Source organism: Notothenia rossii (assembly GCF_949606895.1).
Source record: "Notothenia rossii genome assembly, chromosome: 5".
Taxonomy (NCBI): Eukaryota; Metazoa; Chordata; class Actinopteri; order Perciformes; family Nototheniidae; genus Notothenia; species Notothenia rossii.
This window is the reverse complement of record NC_136903.1, coordinates 56,539,938-56,555,198: the sequence shown is the minus strand read 5'-3', so window position 1 is coordinate 56,555,198 and position 15,261 is coordinate 56,539,938. Positions and strand designations below refer to the sequence as shown.

At 39.0% G+C, this 15,261-nt stretch overlaps 2 protein-coding genes across 5 annotated transcripts in view; one reads left to right on the top strand and one right to left on the bottom strand.

Annotated features, from left to right (window-relative positions):
- Positions 1–15,261, top strand: part of LOC307040641 (glutamate receptor-interacting protein 2-like) — a 235,991-nt gene that overhangs the window by 868 nt on the left and 219,862 nt on the right. The gene's annotated exons all lie outside the window — the stretch shown is intronic.
- The window catches only part of LOC307040642 (zinc finger BED domain-containing protein 5-like), a gene marked incomplete at its 5' end in the record, with an annotated part of 121,238 nt that overhangs the window by 5,087 nt on the left and 100,890 nt on the right, over positions 1–15,261 (bottom strand). The gene's annotated exons all lie outside the window — the stretch shown is intronic.

Below are 15,261 nucleotides of genomic sequence, written 5' to 3'. Positions count from 1 at the left end.
TGACACTACATAGACACTGGACTCGACTTTTGGTGGACACCGTTTGCAGCGTGTCTGAGATCGCATCATACAAACAGTCCTCTGTGTTTCTGAAAAAGAAACAACGTGCAGACCGGGGGCAACACTAGGCTTGTTTGAGACGCGTTGCGGCTCGCCTCGAAAGTAGACGAGAATAGCCGATCACAGCCGGGGGAGGTCTCAAAAAGCTCGCCTGAAGTCGGACAGCTCCGAGTCGGCTTCTTCTTCTTCTTCTTCTTCTTCACCTTCTTCTTCTTCTTCGCTCGGTTTTTTGGCGGATTGCAAACCACTTTAAGGTGCATACCGCCACCTCCGGAGTCGGCTTGACTCGGTTTGCATTTATAAAGAATGCACACATGTGTTTAATCGTTAATGTCAGATATGTACTAAGTAAATACATTTGTTCCTGCTCAAGATTAGATTCAACTTTATTGTTATTGCACATATTACAGCTACTGAGACAACGAAATGCAGTTTAGCTTCCAACCAGGAGTGCAACAAGCAGTAAAGTGAAAAGTAATGTACACAATCTATAGGATAAAATATAGAATTGAATTGAATGATGAATAAACAGTGAGGGGTATGAATATACTAGATATACACAGCAGCCTGTGAGCAGTATGAACAGTGTGTATGAATATGCTAAGATATATAAAGTATGAAAACGGTAAGCAGTGCAAGTATAGTATAACATATATAGATATTAATTTCAAGATGATAAACATTGTGGAACAATGATGAAAAATGTGAATGGAAGTGGTGACGTAAAACTGACACAAAACAACAATAAACTTTTGCCGAGCCAATGGAGAGCTTCATCAGCAGCACGGGGTAAAAACCACCAATGAGCGTTCAGCTCGAGATACCAGCGAGTCGTTTCCCATCAAGCATTTCGCTTCCGCAGCCCGTGGAGAGGAACTGCGGCGCCTCACCGCGCCTCGTTCTCAAGGCTGCGGGCGTCTTTGTCCCGCGAGATTTCAACGTCTCATGTGAGCGAGCCTCCAGAGCAAGTCGGACAAAATGACTAACCATCATGCAACGCACGAGCAAGAGGTGGATCGAAATTGCGCAGGTCTCGCTTGTCTCAAACAAGCCTATTGCCTTTCCTCTGCACCCCCGGGGCTGATGGGTAATTACTCCCAAATAAAGGGAACACAGACGAGGCATTTGAGTACTGCAGGATTTCCCCGTTAATATCAGTGTCTCGAAAACACATGTTGGCGACTCAAAGACATCCAGTGTTTGGTCTTTTCCTGAAGCATCCTTCACCTACAGTGTCTCAACTGAAAGAGGACCACAAACACACAACAAATATAATGCAATTTTGAGATTTTAGGATATTTATCTCCCATTCTTTCACTTTTTCTGACATTCTCAACACCAAACATGTCGTTAATGTCTCTATTTAGTGAACTCCAGCAATCTGAAAGTGTGTATATCACACTTTATCAGTAGAAAAATGCAGGAAATTACTTTTTTAATGCAGTATTTTCTGATTTATGGCGCAACACAAAGATATTTCGCTCCGTGCAAACCTTTGACTCTAATATGTCCTCAACATGAAACAAGAATATGAACCTGGCTTTATCCAATGTTCACACAAGAGTTCTACATCCTGACACATCCTTCATCTACACTGTCTCAACTGAAAGAGGACCAGAAACACATTACAAATATAATTAAATGTGGAGAGTTTGGGATATTTATCTCCCATTCTTTTACTTTTCGGGCATTTTACAGACCAGACATGTCGTTGATGTCACTGTTTACCAAACTACCACTTTTTCTGAAAAATGCTTAAAATGATGCAATATATGTTAAAAACATGGTTTATACATGTAATTACTGGGGTTCCATTTCTTCTGATTACCTCATTTGGGCGTGCACATTTGCTGCGCTCAAACCTACCTCTTTTGGATTTGGAAAGGTTGGCATGTATGCAATCAGCGTCGTCAAATCTGATGATCACCGGGCGCCAATGTCAGCGCCCGGTGCACGGTTATGGCTAGAAAGGATCCGTCTTGTGTAAAACTCTCGCGATAGTTTGCGAGTCACGTGGCTGAATGTTTACGTTTGAAAGGCAGCCTTTCAGTTACGATCGTTAACATCAGTGGGCCACAGCAAATGATGGTGAGAAGCTAAACTATCTATTAATTATGTCAATGACAGGGAGTGTGATTGTAACTGTGTGTGTGACTAGCTGGATGCAAAGAGGTAAACACTGTCTTTTGTTTCCCATGCTTGCTCTTCAAACAGCCGGGGACAGATACTATGTGCCCGTGCTAAATAAACACACACACACACACACGCACGCACGCACACACGCACGCACACACACACACACACACACACACACACACACACACACACACACACACACACACACACACACACACACACACACACATTATTGTAGTTTTGACAGTATCCATCAAACTAGATGTTTTGCCTTAATGGTCTGTTTTCTAATATTTCTGTGTTTCTGAACCACTTCTGTGTCTGCATATAATGTTCGTATTTAGTCTCCTCAGGGTTCCCGCGGTACTTCTGTGTTGCGATAGCGTCTAAATATGTTTTGGGGGAAATGTCCGGGCTGCAAAGTAACCAGTACGGTAATAGCCTTTCAGGTCCCCCCAACAATTTGTATTGAATTAAATCAGTGGTTCTCAAAGTGGGGGGCGCGCCCCCCCTGGTGGGCGCAGAGGCATGCCAGGGGGGGCGCGAGAGACCAGGAGGAAAAATGGTTATAAAAAAAAAAAAAAAAAAATTAAAAAAAAAAAAAAAAATCATAATTTGAAAAATTATTGATTCGAAAATAATATGATGCAGTACAGTACTATTACGTCTGGGTCTCTGTTTCATTAAAGCTCGGCTCTGTGTGTGTGTGTGGAACGAGCCATTTTGTGTGCGCGTGAGAGAGAGAGAGCGCACCGGTACTGGAGATCGTTGTTGTTAGCTTCTGGTGCTAGCGAGCTACGCTAACGGATATAAGGAGTTTTTTCAACAACAAAGTGGAGGAGAGTCCTCTCCTGTCAGACTGAGAGCTAAAGGACTCTCAGTGTTATCTCAGTGGGTCTCAAATGTTTTGGTCACCATTAATGTAAATAATTATTTCCGAGGCACACGTTTATATGATCATTATAGTTATAAAAAAATAAGAGAATAAATGAAAAACAGGTATGAAATACTATATGACAGTAAAACAAGAATAACGTTTAAAAGGGTGATTTGTAAAATATCCATCAAGAAAAAGTAAATCTGTTTACATTTCTGTTTCATATGGGTGTTGAGAGATGTATCCATAGATCTCTTCCTTTCGCTCTCAAAGTGCACCAGATTGATGCTTTTAACTTCAATATTTAAAAATAAATCTTCCCAGGGAAGCTTGCCCCCCGACCCCCCTATGTGACGTCCACACATCACCTATAAAAATAGCACTTTATCCCTGCTTACACCTATATGCCGTGAGCTGAATATTGAGCCTTCATTGTAACAGTCGCGGGTACGTTGTGTATTTGCGTGGGGATTGTTGCAGTAGAAAATTCCACTGTAGCGACCGGTACATTAATGGGAAACCCTAAATGTTTGAGCAACTCTATGAAACGTCAAGCTACCCCACAGCACCCCCAAAATAAATCTCTGGCGCCGCCACTGAGCCTGATTATTCGTTTTGGGGGGGGCCCGACTTTTTTTTTTCTCCAAAGGGGGGGCCTGACAGAAAAAGTTTGAGAACCACTGAATTAAATCAACATGGAACCAGTAATCACTAACTTTGTTTCCCCCGGCCCCTTATTGGAGAACACCTAGGGTCATAAGTTTTGATCATTCAAAAAAATACAATTTATTTGAAAGTTCAAGTTTTTATCCTGAACTTTGAAAAATACAATGATGTATTCAAAATAAAAAAAAGTATTTGAAAAAATGTTTCAGGTTGAATATTATTTTGACTCAGTTCAGCAATTTTTTGGAATAATATATTTATTTTCAGATTTCACTTTTATACATATTTTGATATTTGAATCCTTATTTTTTTCAGCAGAGATTTTTCGTTTTCAGATTCAAAACAATTATTTTTTCAGTTCCAAATCTTATTTTTTCAGGTTTCAGATTGCTTTTCACCTTCAGATCGTTTTTCACTTTCAGATCTTTTTTTTTCGCTTTCAAACTTTTGGCCCTGATATTGCTTGGGGGGGGCGGGGCTTACCAAAGAGTAGTTTGGCATCCTGAGTGACAGGCCTCCCTGTATCATGTTGCCTTTATGGATGTTAGAAAACTGAGACCAGCATCAAAGTTCCGTTAAGCGAGCTGTTGAGCATCGTAGTTGGCAACAATCAAGTACAAATAAACTGTGTTAGGATGTGCAATTACGTATCCGCAACGAGCCAGCAGGTTGTTCTGGTGGACCTGACGCCATCCCCCGCTGTCTCACAGAGAGATACCGCAGGTCCTTCCTTCCTGCAGCGGTTAGACTATACAACCAGCACAGCCCCTAGTAGACCCCGCACAAAACAACACAGACTATAACACCTCTTGTTGATAAATACCAACTATGTGCAATATTTGCAATATGTGCAATATATATATGCCTTTTAAAAACTGTGCAATATATACCTGGTTGCTAAATCCGCAGAACTGTCACAGGGTGTGTATTATGTAAAATGTGTAACTTCAAAAATATAGGCTATATAATTTCTTTTTTTAATCTTTAATACTTTTTGTATGCATGCTTTAGGTAACATTACTTACTGTTACTGCTGTAACAATGTAAATGTATCCCCTGTTGGACTAATAAAGGTATTCTGATTCTGATCGCAAAAACCAAGCCAATACTATGCTGCGTTCATGGAGCTACGTGGAAGTGGGGAAGGACAACGCTTGATTGCGGATACGTGATTTCAGATTCTAGCACAGTTTATTGCTCTTATACCTTGATTGTTGCCAACTACGATGCTCAACAGCTCCCTTAACGGAACTTTGATGCTGGTATCAGTTTTGTTTACCACCAATCACGGGAGTATTGTGTATAGAAAGTGTGTAGTTGTATTTCTTGCGCTACCTAACATCCATGAAGGCATCATGACAGAGGGAGGCCTGTCACTCAGGATGCCAAACTACTCTTTGGTAAGCCCCGCCCCCTGAAGCAATATCAGGGTCAAAAGTCTGAAAGTGAAAAAAAAAGATCTGAAAGTGAAAAACGATCTGAAGGCGAAAAAAAGATTGAAACCTGAAAAAAAAAGATTGGAAACTGAAAAAATAATTGTTTTGAATCTGAAAACGTAATAACTGGAACTGAAAAAAACAAGTATTCAAATATCAAAATATGTATAAAAGTGAAATATGAAAATAAATAATGCAAAAAAAACAAATGTGTTACTTCACAGTTTTACGACACTTTTTTTTTTTGTTTGACTTGCAAATTATTTTTTAAATTGACAAACATCATATGTGTAATTCGTGGCACAATTCAAACGGGATCGAAAGCTAATCTTTCTCTCTCCATTGACTTCAATAAATATTTTTTTTCTAAATAAGGACCTCCCATGGAGGTGCACCGGAAGGGGAGGGACTTCGCCAATCTATTTGTAAGTTAACCATATCATTTTTGACATATTTCAGTTTCAGAGCACTGACTGAACATAATTAGATAACTTGATCAACAAAAAAAGTTTTAATAAGGGTGTAATTATTTTCAGAGTTTCAGAGATGTTTTCCAATAAAATATGGTAAATAGCTAGATTCATGGTAATATTACTAAATCTAATACTGCCTTATGAGTCTCAGAGTGAAAGAGCAATAATAATTTATATAGCAGCTTTCATGCATGGCATTCAGCCCAAAGTTGCACACAGATGAGCAAGTTAGGCCAACACAGGATATAGATATTTGTTGTTAGGCCAGTGGTTTCTTGTTTGGTCAATTCAGCATATACAGTAAGATGAGCAAGTCTTTTTTTTATTATGTAAAACACTTAACTTTTTTTTTTTTTTTACAATCATAATTTATTATGTTTTATGAATATATCTGGTTGTATATATTGCTAATTTTCTATAAAAGAAAACATGTATTTGAATTTGTGTTTTATTTGAGTTTGATGCATACACATACTGTACTGTATGATGATTGTTGAAGATGCACTTTTACCATAAAAGGCCAGCTCGACCAGTTGGTAGAGGCTCATAAAAACAAAACTGTGTGGTCAGTCAAAAACAAAATTGCTTGTGGTCATTTGTGTCCCATTTGATAAAAAAATGCAAACAAATAATTTTTCCATAGATTTTTCCTTGGTCTGTTAGTTAAAGGGTTACAAATATTGTAGCATTGAAAATAAATAAATATATTCACAAAAATATAAATATAAACAAACACAGTACAATACAAATATAATAATAATACATTTGATTTTTAAGCACTTTTTCAGGTGCTCAAAGACACTTTACAGCGGTGATAACATTTAAATATGACGAATTTTCGGGAAACAATATGTACAGTATATTGAAACATCAAAGGGTGCTCTGCAGATTAAAGCAGTAATGCAGGTAATGCACTGTTTGCAATTTATGTAACCACTGTGCCTGTAAACTGGACCTAAAGGTGCTACAGATTATAATTGTTTTTGGTTATTTTCAGTAAGTATAGCTCTCTGTGGAGAACATCCACCTTAATAAGAGAGACTGAGTAACACCTGCTCTTTCTGAGTGTGTAATCTGTGTTCGGCAGCCAGGATCCAGAGAAAGAAGAGAAAGGGAAAGGCAGTACAACAGAGGGAGAGCTGAGTGGGAAATGAGGAGTGAGTTATGAGAGAGTGAGTTATGAGAGAGTGAGTTATGAGAGGAGTGAGTTATGATTACGAGGGTGAGTTATGATTAGGAGAGAGTGAGTTATGAGAGGAGTGAGTTATGATTATGAGAGAGTGAGTTATGAGAGGAGTGAGTTTTGAGAGAGTGAGTTATGAGAGGAGTGAGTTATGATTATGAGAGAGTGAGTTATGAGAGAGTGAGTTATGAGAGGAGTGAGTTATGATTAGCAAAGAGTGATTTACGAGAGGAGTGAGTTATGAGAGGAGTGAGTTATGATTATGAGAGAGTGAGTTATGAGAGGAGTGAGTTATGATTATGAGAGGAGTGAGTTATCATTATGAGAGAGTGAGTTATGATTATGAGAGAGTGAGTTATGAGAGGAGTGAGTTATGATTATGAGAGAGTGAGTTATGAGAGGAGTGACTTTTGAGAGAGTGAGTTATGGTTATGAGAGAGTGAGTTATGAGAGTGAGTTATGAGAGGAGTGAGTTATGGTTATGAGAGAGTGAGTTATGAGAGGAGAGAGTTATACTTATGAGAGAGTGAGTTATGATAGGAGTGAGTCTTGAGAGAGTGAGTTATGAGAGGAGTGAGTTATGATTATGAGAGAGTGAGTTATTAAATGAGTGAGTTTTGAGAGAGTGAGTTATGAGAGGAGTGAGTTATGATTATGAGAGAGTGAGTTATGAGAGGAGTGAGTTATGATTATGAGAGAGTGAGTTATGAAATGAGTGAGTTTTGAGAGAGTGAGTTATGAGAGGAGTGAGTTATGATTATGAGAGAGTGAGTTATAAGAGGAGTGAGTGATGAGATATGTGAGTTATGATTATGAGAGAGTGAGTTATGATTGTGAGAGAGTGAGTTATGAGAGAGTGACAGGTAGAGGCTGGCAGAGCGCTGTGATTCCACGGAGGAAGAGCAGAAAGCAGATTTTGGATTCATTTGCATTTCAAACTCGCTTGACTTGTGCGATTCCAGGAAACCTGCTGATTTGCACTCCCCCCCCCCCCCCCTCCCTCTCTTCTCCCTCCATCTCACCACATGTAGGGACATGTCAATGTTTCACCCTTCTCCTGCAGTTAGTGTCACCAATAAAAATATCAAGGGACCTTTAAATCAGTAGGAGGTGGTCTGTCATTTCGTAAATAAGGTTTATTGTCCTTTTCCATCCTTTTGTATTTTTTTTGTTTGAACTAACCAATTTCAAATGTCTTCTTCTTCTGTCTTTTTCCTGTCTTTTATCTTACTAATGGTTATTTCTTTTCTGTTTCTTGTCAGACGGTTTTTGGTTTCCATCTGCCCTCATGTGCGTCCTGCAGGGCAGAGTGCTGTTACAGTGATAGGATGAGATGCACAGCAGGGGGGGTATAGACTCAGAGAGGAATAAACAGAGGGAGTAAAAGGAGCTGGAGAAGAGGGAGATCCACATTCATGTGCAGTGAAATGCTGCAGAGAGACAGAAGGGTTTACAACTGTATGGAGAGAGACAGATTTAATATTCATAACAAATAATAAAACAAGGTCATTATCGTTAAACCACAATAAATTAAACTATAAATAAGTGCAAATCCAGCCTGGATTTCCATAAGGCCCTGTTCTTTTTCAACACATTTTCATATTGCTGACCTTTTTATCCAAATCCCACAATGCTGTTTTGCTCTATGAAACCTGATGTACTTATATGATTCTGTTTTCTTCAAGGTTGTATCTTCCTGGTCGAATGTACTTACTGTAAGTCGCTTTGGATAAAAGCGTCAGCTAAATGCAATGTAATGTAATGCTGTTGCACCAAAATACCTGTCGAAAAAAAAGAAAATGAATTTGCAATGAACAATTATTTCCCTTAATTGTGAGATGCTGGCCTTATTTTATTTCTGAGTAAGCCAAATGATATGCAATGGTGTTATTAATGCTGTCCTACTGTATGTTGCTATATTAGCAATTGAACATAAAAATATTTATTTTTGAGGTTATTATTTATCTTTTTTTGCCATTTATGGCAAATGATTTATCTTTCATTGTCCCTGAATGTTTTGCTATTTGGGTACCCATTTTACCCAGCATTACATTACATTATATTACATATTACTTGTTAGACGCTTTTATCCAAAGCGACTTACATACTCATTACTGTGGGCAATCCCCACAGGAGCAACTTGGGGTGAAGTGTCTCAGGGACACAACCACATGCTGACTGCAGTGGGGTTGGAACCTGTGCTCCCCTGATCCGAACACCAAAGCACTAACCACTGCGCCACAGCCCCCTGCTGTACAAGTTGTTTGAATAGTTTTTCGTACAATTTGTTGGAACGCAAGCAAATAGAAGCCCAGTCTGCTCTGATTGTTTAGCTGGCCGGCTCTGTTGTGAATGGGCAACCACTTAGATATGTCCCGCCCCTTAGCCTATCATGTACAATGTGATGGAGCTTTAGCCAATAGGAGCACAAATGTTTCATTGTGATGTCACCATGTTCCGGAAGTAAACAAAGGAGTACAATGGAGGCGTTTCAGGCAGGGGGGGAGTGTGTGTGAGAAACTCCATCTGGAGGGAACATATTTTAGCCTTTGCCGACGTATGCACAAAAACCTAAAGTATAAACACAACAAAGGAAAGAGAAAACTCCAAACAGCATTAAAAGGGCCTCTTTAATATTGAAAAGGTGTTACTTAAAAGCCTTCTTAACAATGTGTCCTGTGTTATATCAGTTGCCACGAAGAATGACAAAACGTCTGTATTTCATTCCCTGGGTGACCGGGCGAGCGTGTGCGTGTGTTTGCATAGATCTTCTTTGTCTAGACATTTATACGCAAAGGTTTTCTTAACAGGCTACGTGTTAGAGTGTGTTATGTCATGTGTCAAAGTGCACATGTGTGTGTGTGTGCAAACCCCTGAATGTGTTATCTCTGATGTGTCTGGGTGAATGTGTGTTTCATGCATCAAGCCACGGGAGGCCATTATTTGCCACTTCAAAGTACTTACCCATAATCCTCGGAGTGTGGATTCATTTGCACTTGAAACCCACAGAATGAGAGAGTGAGAGAAGAAGGGAAAAGAGGGAGAAGAAGAGCTAGAAAGAGGAAAGGAAAGGAGACACAGAGACAAGATGAGGAAAACTGACCATGTGGAACAGTAAATGTGATCTCAAGTGTCTCGAGTCTTTTTGAGTGTGTGTGTGTGCGTGTGTGTGTGTGTTGTGTGTGTCTCGAGGAGCAAGCTGACATGACTCATTTTCCTGACTGCTTATGTTTTCTCCCTCTGCCTCTCTTCCACTCCATCTTTTTTTTCTTGTTTTGGAGCCTTAAGAAAATCTCTCACAGGGATGCCCAGCTACACACTCACTGATGTACGCAGATACACAACCACACACACACTCGCTCCACCCACTTATAAGCATTTACTTATACACTTAATCACACACACGTAGATACATGCATAAAACACATTTATTAAGATGGTAGTTGGGATGCTAAAACATGCAAATATAGCGCTAGCTCGCCCACACACAAATGAATCTCTTGGCACACAGATTTTAAGAATAGCAAGTTAAGAGAGTGAGGATGTTGGTTCTATCTCAATAAAGTCGTGCAGAAATGAGACCTTACCCGAAAATGAGTTAGAATTTTTACAACTTCCATATGCCATTGTCTCAAAGACAATGCTTTTCTTGGAAATAAATGTGGTTACATGCTCAAAATAAGAAGTGCAATGACATAAATTGGCCAGTAAGACCCCACTGGTGAAGGTCTGAAGCTGGTACGTGTAGTTTGTTTCTGTAGCATAACGTTAGCTTTCTTCTGCTGGCGATCACATTTATGTTTAAAAAGTCATAAAAGTGGTGTTAATATGTGGAGATTATTCTGCTGAACAAAACGTGAAAGTATCATTCACATGGGTTTGCCAACAATGTCATTTTCTGCAATATTCCAAAAGCCAATGGAAAAAACGAAATGGCTTTTGGTCAATGGAACCACGAAGATGCTTCTGAGTTGACTGACAAAATATGTCATAACTGCACCATTATGTGTGTGTGTGTGTGTGACCTAGCATTACTATCCTTGTGGGAACCTACATCTGTTTACACAGTCACGTGTGGGGATTTGCCTCCCTTATGGGGACATAAAGGAGGTCCCCATGAGGGGAATCATTACTTTTAGGGTGAAGATTTGGTTCGGGTTAGGGTAAGGGTTAGGCATGTGTTGGTTATGGTTAAGGTTAGGATAAGTCTCCAGGAAATGCATGTCAATGTAATGTCAATGTAATGTCCCCTAAAGTTATTGCCCTCCATGACGCAGTGCTCAATTTTGAGGAAGAATACAAATTGTGAGCCAGAAGGGATTATCATGACTTGTGTGTGTGTGTGTGTGTGTGTGTGTGTGTGTGTGTGTGTGTGTGTGTGTGTGTGTGTGTGTGTGTGTGTGTGTGTGTGTGTGTGTGTGTGTGTGTGTGTGTGTGTGTGTGTGTGTGTGTGTGTGTGTGTGTGTGTGTGTGTGTGTGTGTGTGTGTGTGTGTGTGTGTGTGTGTGTAGGGCTGGGCGATATGGTCTCTAAATGATATCGCGATATTTACTGACTATATCGCAATATACTATATATATCGCGATATTCTGAAATGTCCTCTAAAAAAATAAAAATAAATTATTTAACCCCTTGATGTTTACAGTCACGCCAGTATGATAATTCTAGTAGTCTCTGCAACATATGTCTGCATTAAAAAAATCGACTAATAATGAAGAAAATTAACACATTTGTTGCAATAGTAATTTATGCACTAACTACATTACTACTTGCACAACAACATTTGAATCATCAGTTCTTCCTCATTTTCCTCAATTGTTCATATTTGGTTTATGAAAATATAGATATTGTGGTCATTGTTCAAAAATGTCTGCTATTATTATGAGTAGTATTATTATTATTTGTATAATGCGCTTTCTGTCTTCCTGTCATTATCAGGAATTAGACATGTAATGGCTATGTATTAGATTAGATTAGAACCTTCATTCTCCTAAACTGCTGGGACATTTCCCTATAGCCAATACCTTTTATATTTTCTACTCTTCACTTACTTGTCAGCATAGGTCGGCATTGATGTACAGAGCCGACAGAAGACCTTGTTTATATTGGCATCATATTGAGAGGTGCAGTGACGCGTCCTAAAACCAGGAAGGAAGCTGCTGGTTCCCTCGACAAAAAAGCAATGGGATTTCTCCATAGGGTTTTGGAAAATAGTTGGAAATAAGGTCTATGGAAAACAAACCTGTTTGATAAATGCACGTTTTGTTCAGCCGGATAATATCCACATGTCTACCCTACTTTTATAATTTTCGAATCATAAATCTAATCGATAGATTATAAAAAGATTTTAGGACGCGTCACTGCACCACTAGAAAACAACTCCATCGATCAAGCTGGCTGAAACTTTCTCTCCCTCTTCTTCTCATGCTACCTGTCACTCTCCTTTAACTCCTCCGGTGACTTTATTTTATTTGAAGATAGTTTTTTGCCCGGCGCTCACCCAACAACGACAACCGCCTCACGAAACGCTATGTTGTAGCGTTAATAAATGAAACAATTTAACAACATTGCTTGTCAAAGTACCTATACCACTGAACAATTTTTTTTTTTTAAGCAATATTTTTAGTGGCCCAAGCGGGCAAGTGGAAAGTACGTTATGCTGGCCCGGGGTGTCTAAATAGTGCTTCCGAGCCAGCGGGCCATTTATAATGTCGAGCCCTGCTCTCTGTCACTGTGCATGTGTGTAATGTTTGTGTGCAAGTTAGACGGGGCCTGCGTGTGTGCCTGCGTGTGTGCCTGCGTGTGTGACTGTGTCTATGAGGGAGAAAGGAAAGCTCATTTTGGCCGCGGCGGGAAATTGATATTGACATAATACTCGATGTTCACGATGTGGTCATTTACGACATCGCATGGAGTGCAATCCACGATGTATCGTGTAAACTCGATATATCACCCAGCCCTAGTGTGTGTGTGTGTGTGTGTGTGTGTGTGTGTGTGTGTGTGTGTGTGTGTGTGTGTGTGTGTGTGTGTGTGTGTGTGTGTGTGTGTGTGTGTGTGTGTGTGTGTGTGTGTGTGTGGGGGTGGGGGTGGGGGTGGGGGTGTGTGTGTGTGTGTGTGTGTGTGTGTGTGTGTGTGTGTGTGTGTGTTCAGTCTCTGGCTTGTATTTATATCCATCCTCCTCCCTGAGCTCTTTAATAAAAGCAACCCTGCCAAAAAAGTTTTCTTCAAACCAGTGACTCACGCCAATTTCCAAATCTTAAGAGCCTCTGAGCACAGACATGTAGTCCAAGAAAAGCAGAGTGAAATTGTCTTTGTTACCTGTGTGATTTCAGGCTCGTCAGTCGGTCTGGGGTCAGAAAATAATCTCTGGGCAGTTTCATATGATTTTCTTCACCACGCAACCAGAGAAATATTTGGCATCCAAAGATATGTTTGGTTGACATTTGATTAGAATTCACTTTTTTGCAGATGATATCAGAGTTTACAGTACCGTACATTATGTTTTGTATGTTTGGTATCCATTTTTTATTGTATCATTGACTATTCATGCCACACTTTCAAACCTTAACAACATAACTGATGTCTTTCAAAATGACACACCAAATAAAAAAAGCTCATGTTTGATGTTTAACGTTTGTTTGAAACTCCAGCACCTAATATTTGGGGATGTGACAATAAATTAATCACAGAATATTTATGATTCACAAATTGAAAATGACTGATAGATAAGAGATTTCATCTTTTAGTTACAAACACATTTCTATCAGCCTCATTCTCCTACTGCTCTTTGTAATGCAGATTTATCCAATTTCCCAGACATCACTGGCACCTGCTTCCTTTAAAAATACATTGAAAACATTTTGAAGAGACTGTGCTCCTGTATTTAGGGTTGTAACACATGGTGTTTAAAAATGGATACTGTAAATGTTGTATCACCTCGAAAACACCAGGGAAAACCTTATGACTCCCATTCACCTTCCAGTTGAAATAAAGTCGGCACTGTCAGTGGGAGATGAAACACGGGCTATTATTAGTTTGGAGTAAAGATGAAGAAAGACTTTGCAGGTATTTTTAGCCGCATAACTTCATATCTTCCTAGCTGTGTTTTAAAGAAGCCAGGACTAGAACCAGCTCGTTTTTAGTTTTTCATCCACAAAAATCTGTATTCAAATCTTCAGGCACTGGTAGCCAAAAACTATATCGACACCACTGCAAATGGAGATCATTTACATCAGGGATGGGCAACTTTGATGGTGGTGGGGGCCACATAATTGATGTACTGGCCACCAGGGGGCCGCATATTCACTTGTAACACACACACACAAATTCCATGTATTGTATGTAATTATTAACAAATATACTAAGTCTTACATCTTCATTAACATTTTACAATCTTTCAGGGAACATCCTCTAATAAGCTCACTAAACAAATATCAGTTCACAGAAATGTTATTTAATTTTTACAAGTGTCATGTTTGTATTGAACAGGTTATTTAACAGTGGAATAAAACTATTTTAAACTATTGGAAAGCACGGAAAATGTGTGTGCATTGAGATTAACCATTAAGATGACATAAACATGAAGTCATGAACACTAACCCATACATTAGTTGTCTAACTTGAACCTAAGACACTTGTAGCCTGTCTCTGAATTCCCCTTATTCCACAATAAGGGGAATGTCAACACAGACACCTGTCAGCCCGCACTCTGCTGTTCCTCAGCGCCGGTATTTGAAAACAGTACTACAAGTAAAATTGAAAGAATTTTTTTTTTTTTTAAATGTTATTACGTTGTTTATAAATTAATCTGAGGGCCACAAAAAGAGGAGGTGGGGGCCGCCATTTGCCCATCCCTGATTTACATGATGATATAAAAGGAATTAATTAATATAAAATGGTGATGTCAGACATTGGTTAATTGTTGGTTGGTTTTAAAGAAAATCTCAAACCCTGTCACCATATTGGCAGTTGGAAAATTTGGTAACATAAAACCAGGGTCAAATATGATTTAAAAACAATATATATATCGGTAGTTTTTAATGTTGGTGATAGGAATTTGAGCTATTGGCCTCCTCTTCCTCAAGTCTCAAGATCAATTTGTATTATTTTTTTATGTTGTTTATTTGCTTGTAAAGCACTGTGAAAATCCTTATGTAAATGTCATCTATTATAATTATTGTTATTATTTTTTTTATTTGTATTATTATTAATAGTAGTAGTAGTTGTAGTATTAATAGTATTATTATAAGTATTATTATTGTTATGCATTTTGAGTTTTTTAATCACTCATGTAGTCAGATAGTTCTTGAATACATAATATTCCTGCTAGTCCATTAGGCATATGTGACCTGCTCCATCGAAATCAGTCGCATTGAACCGAAGACACATTTTGAGTTGTATACACTACTGGAAAGAGGAGATTCCTAGCTTT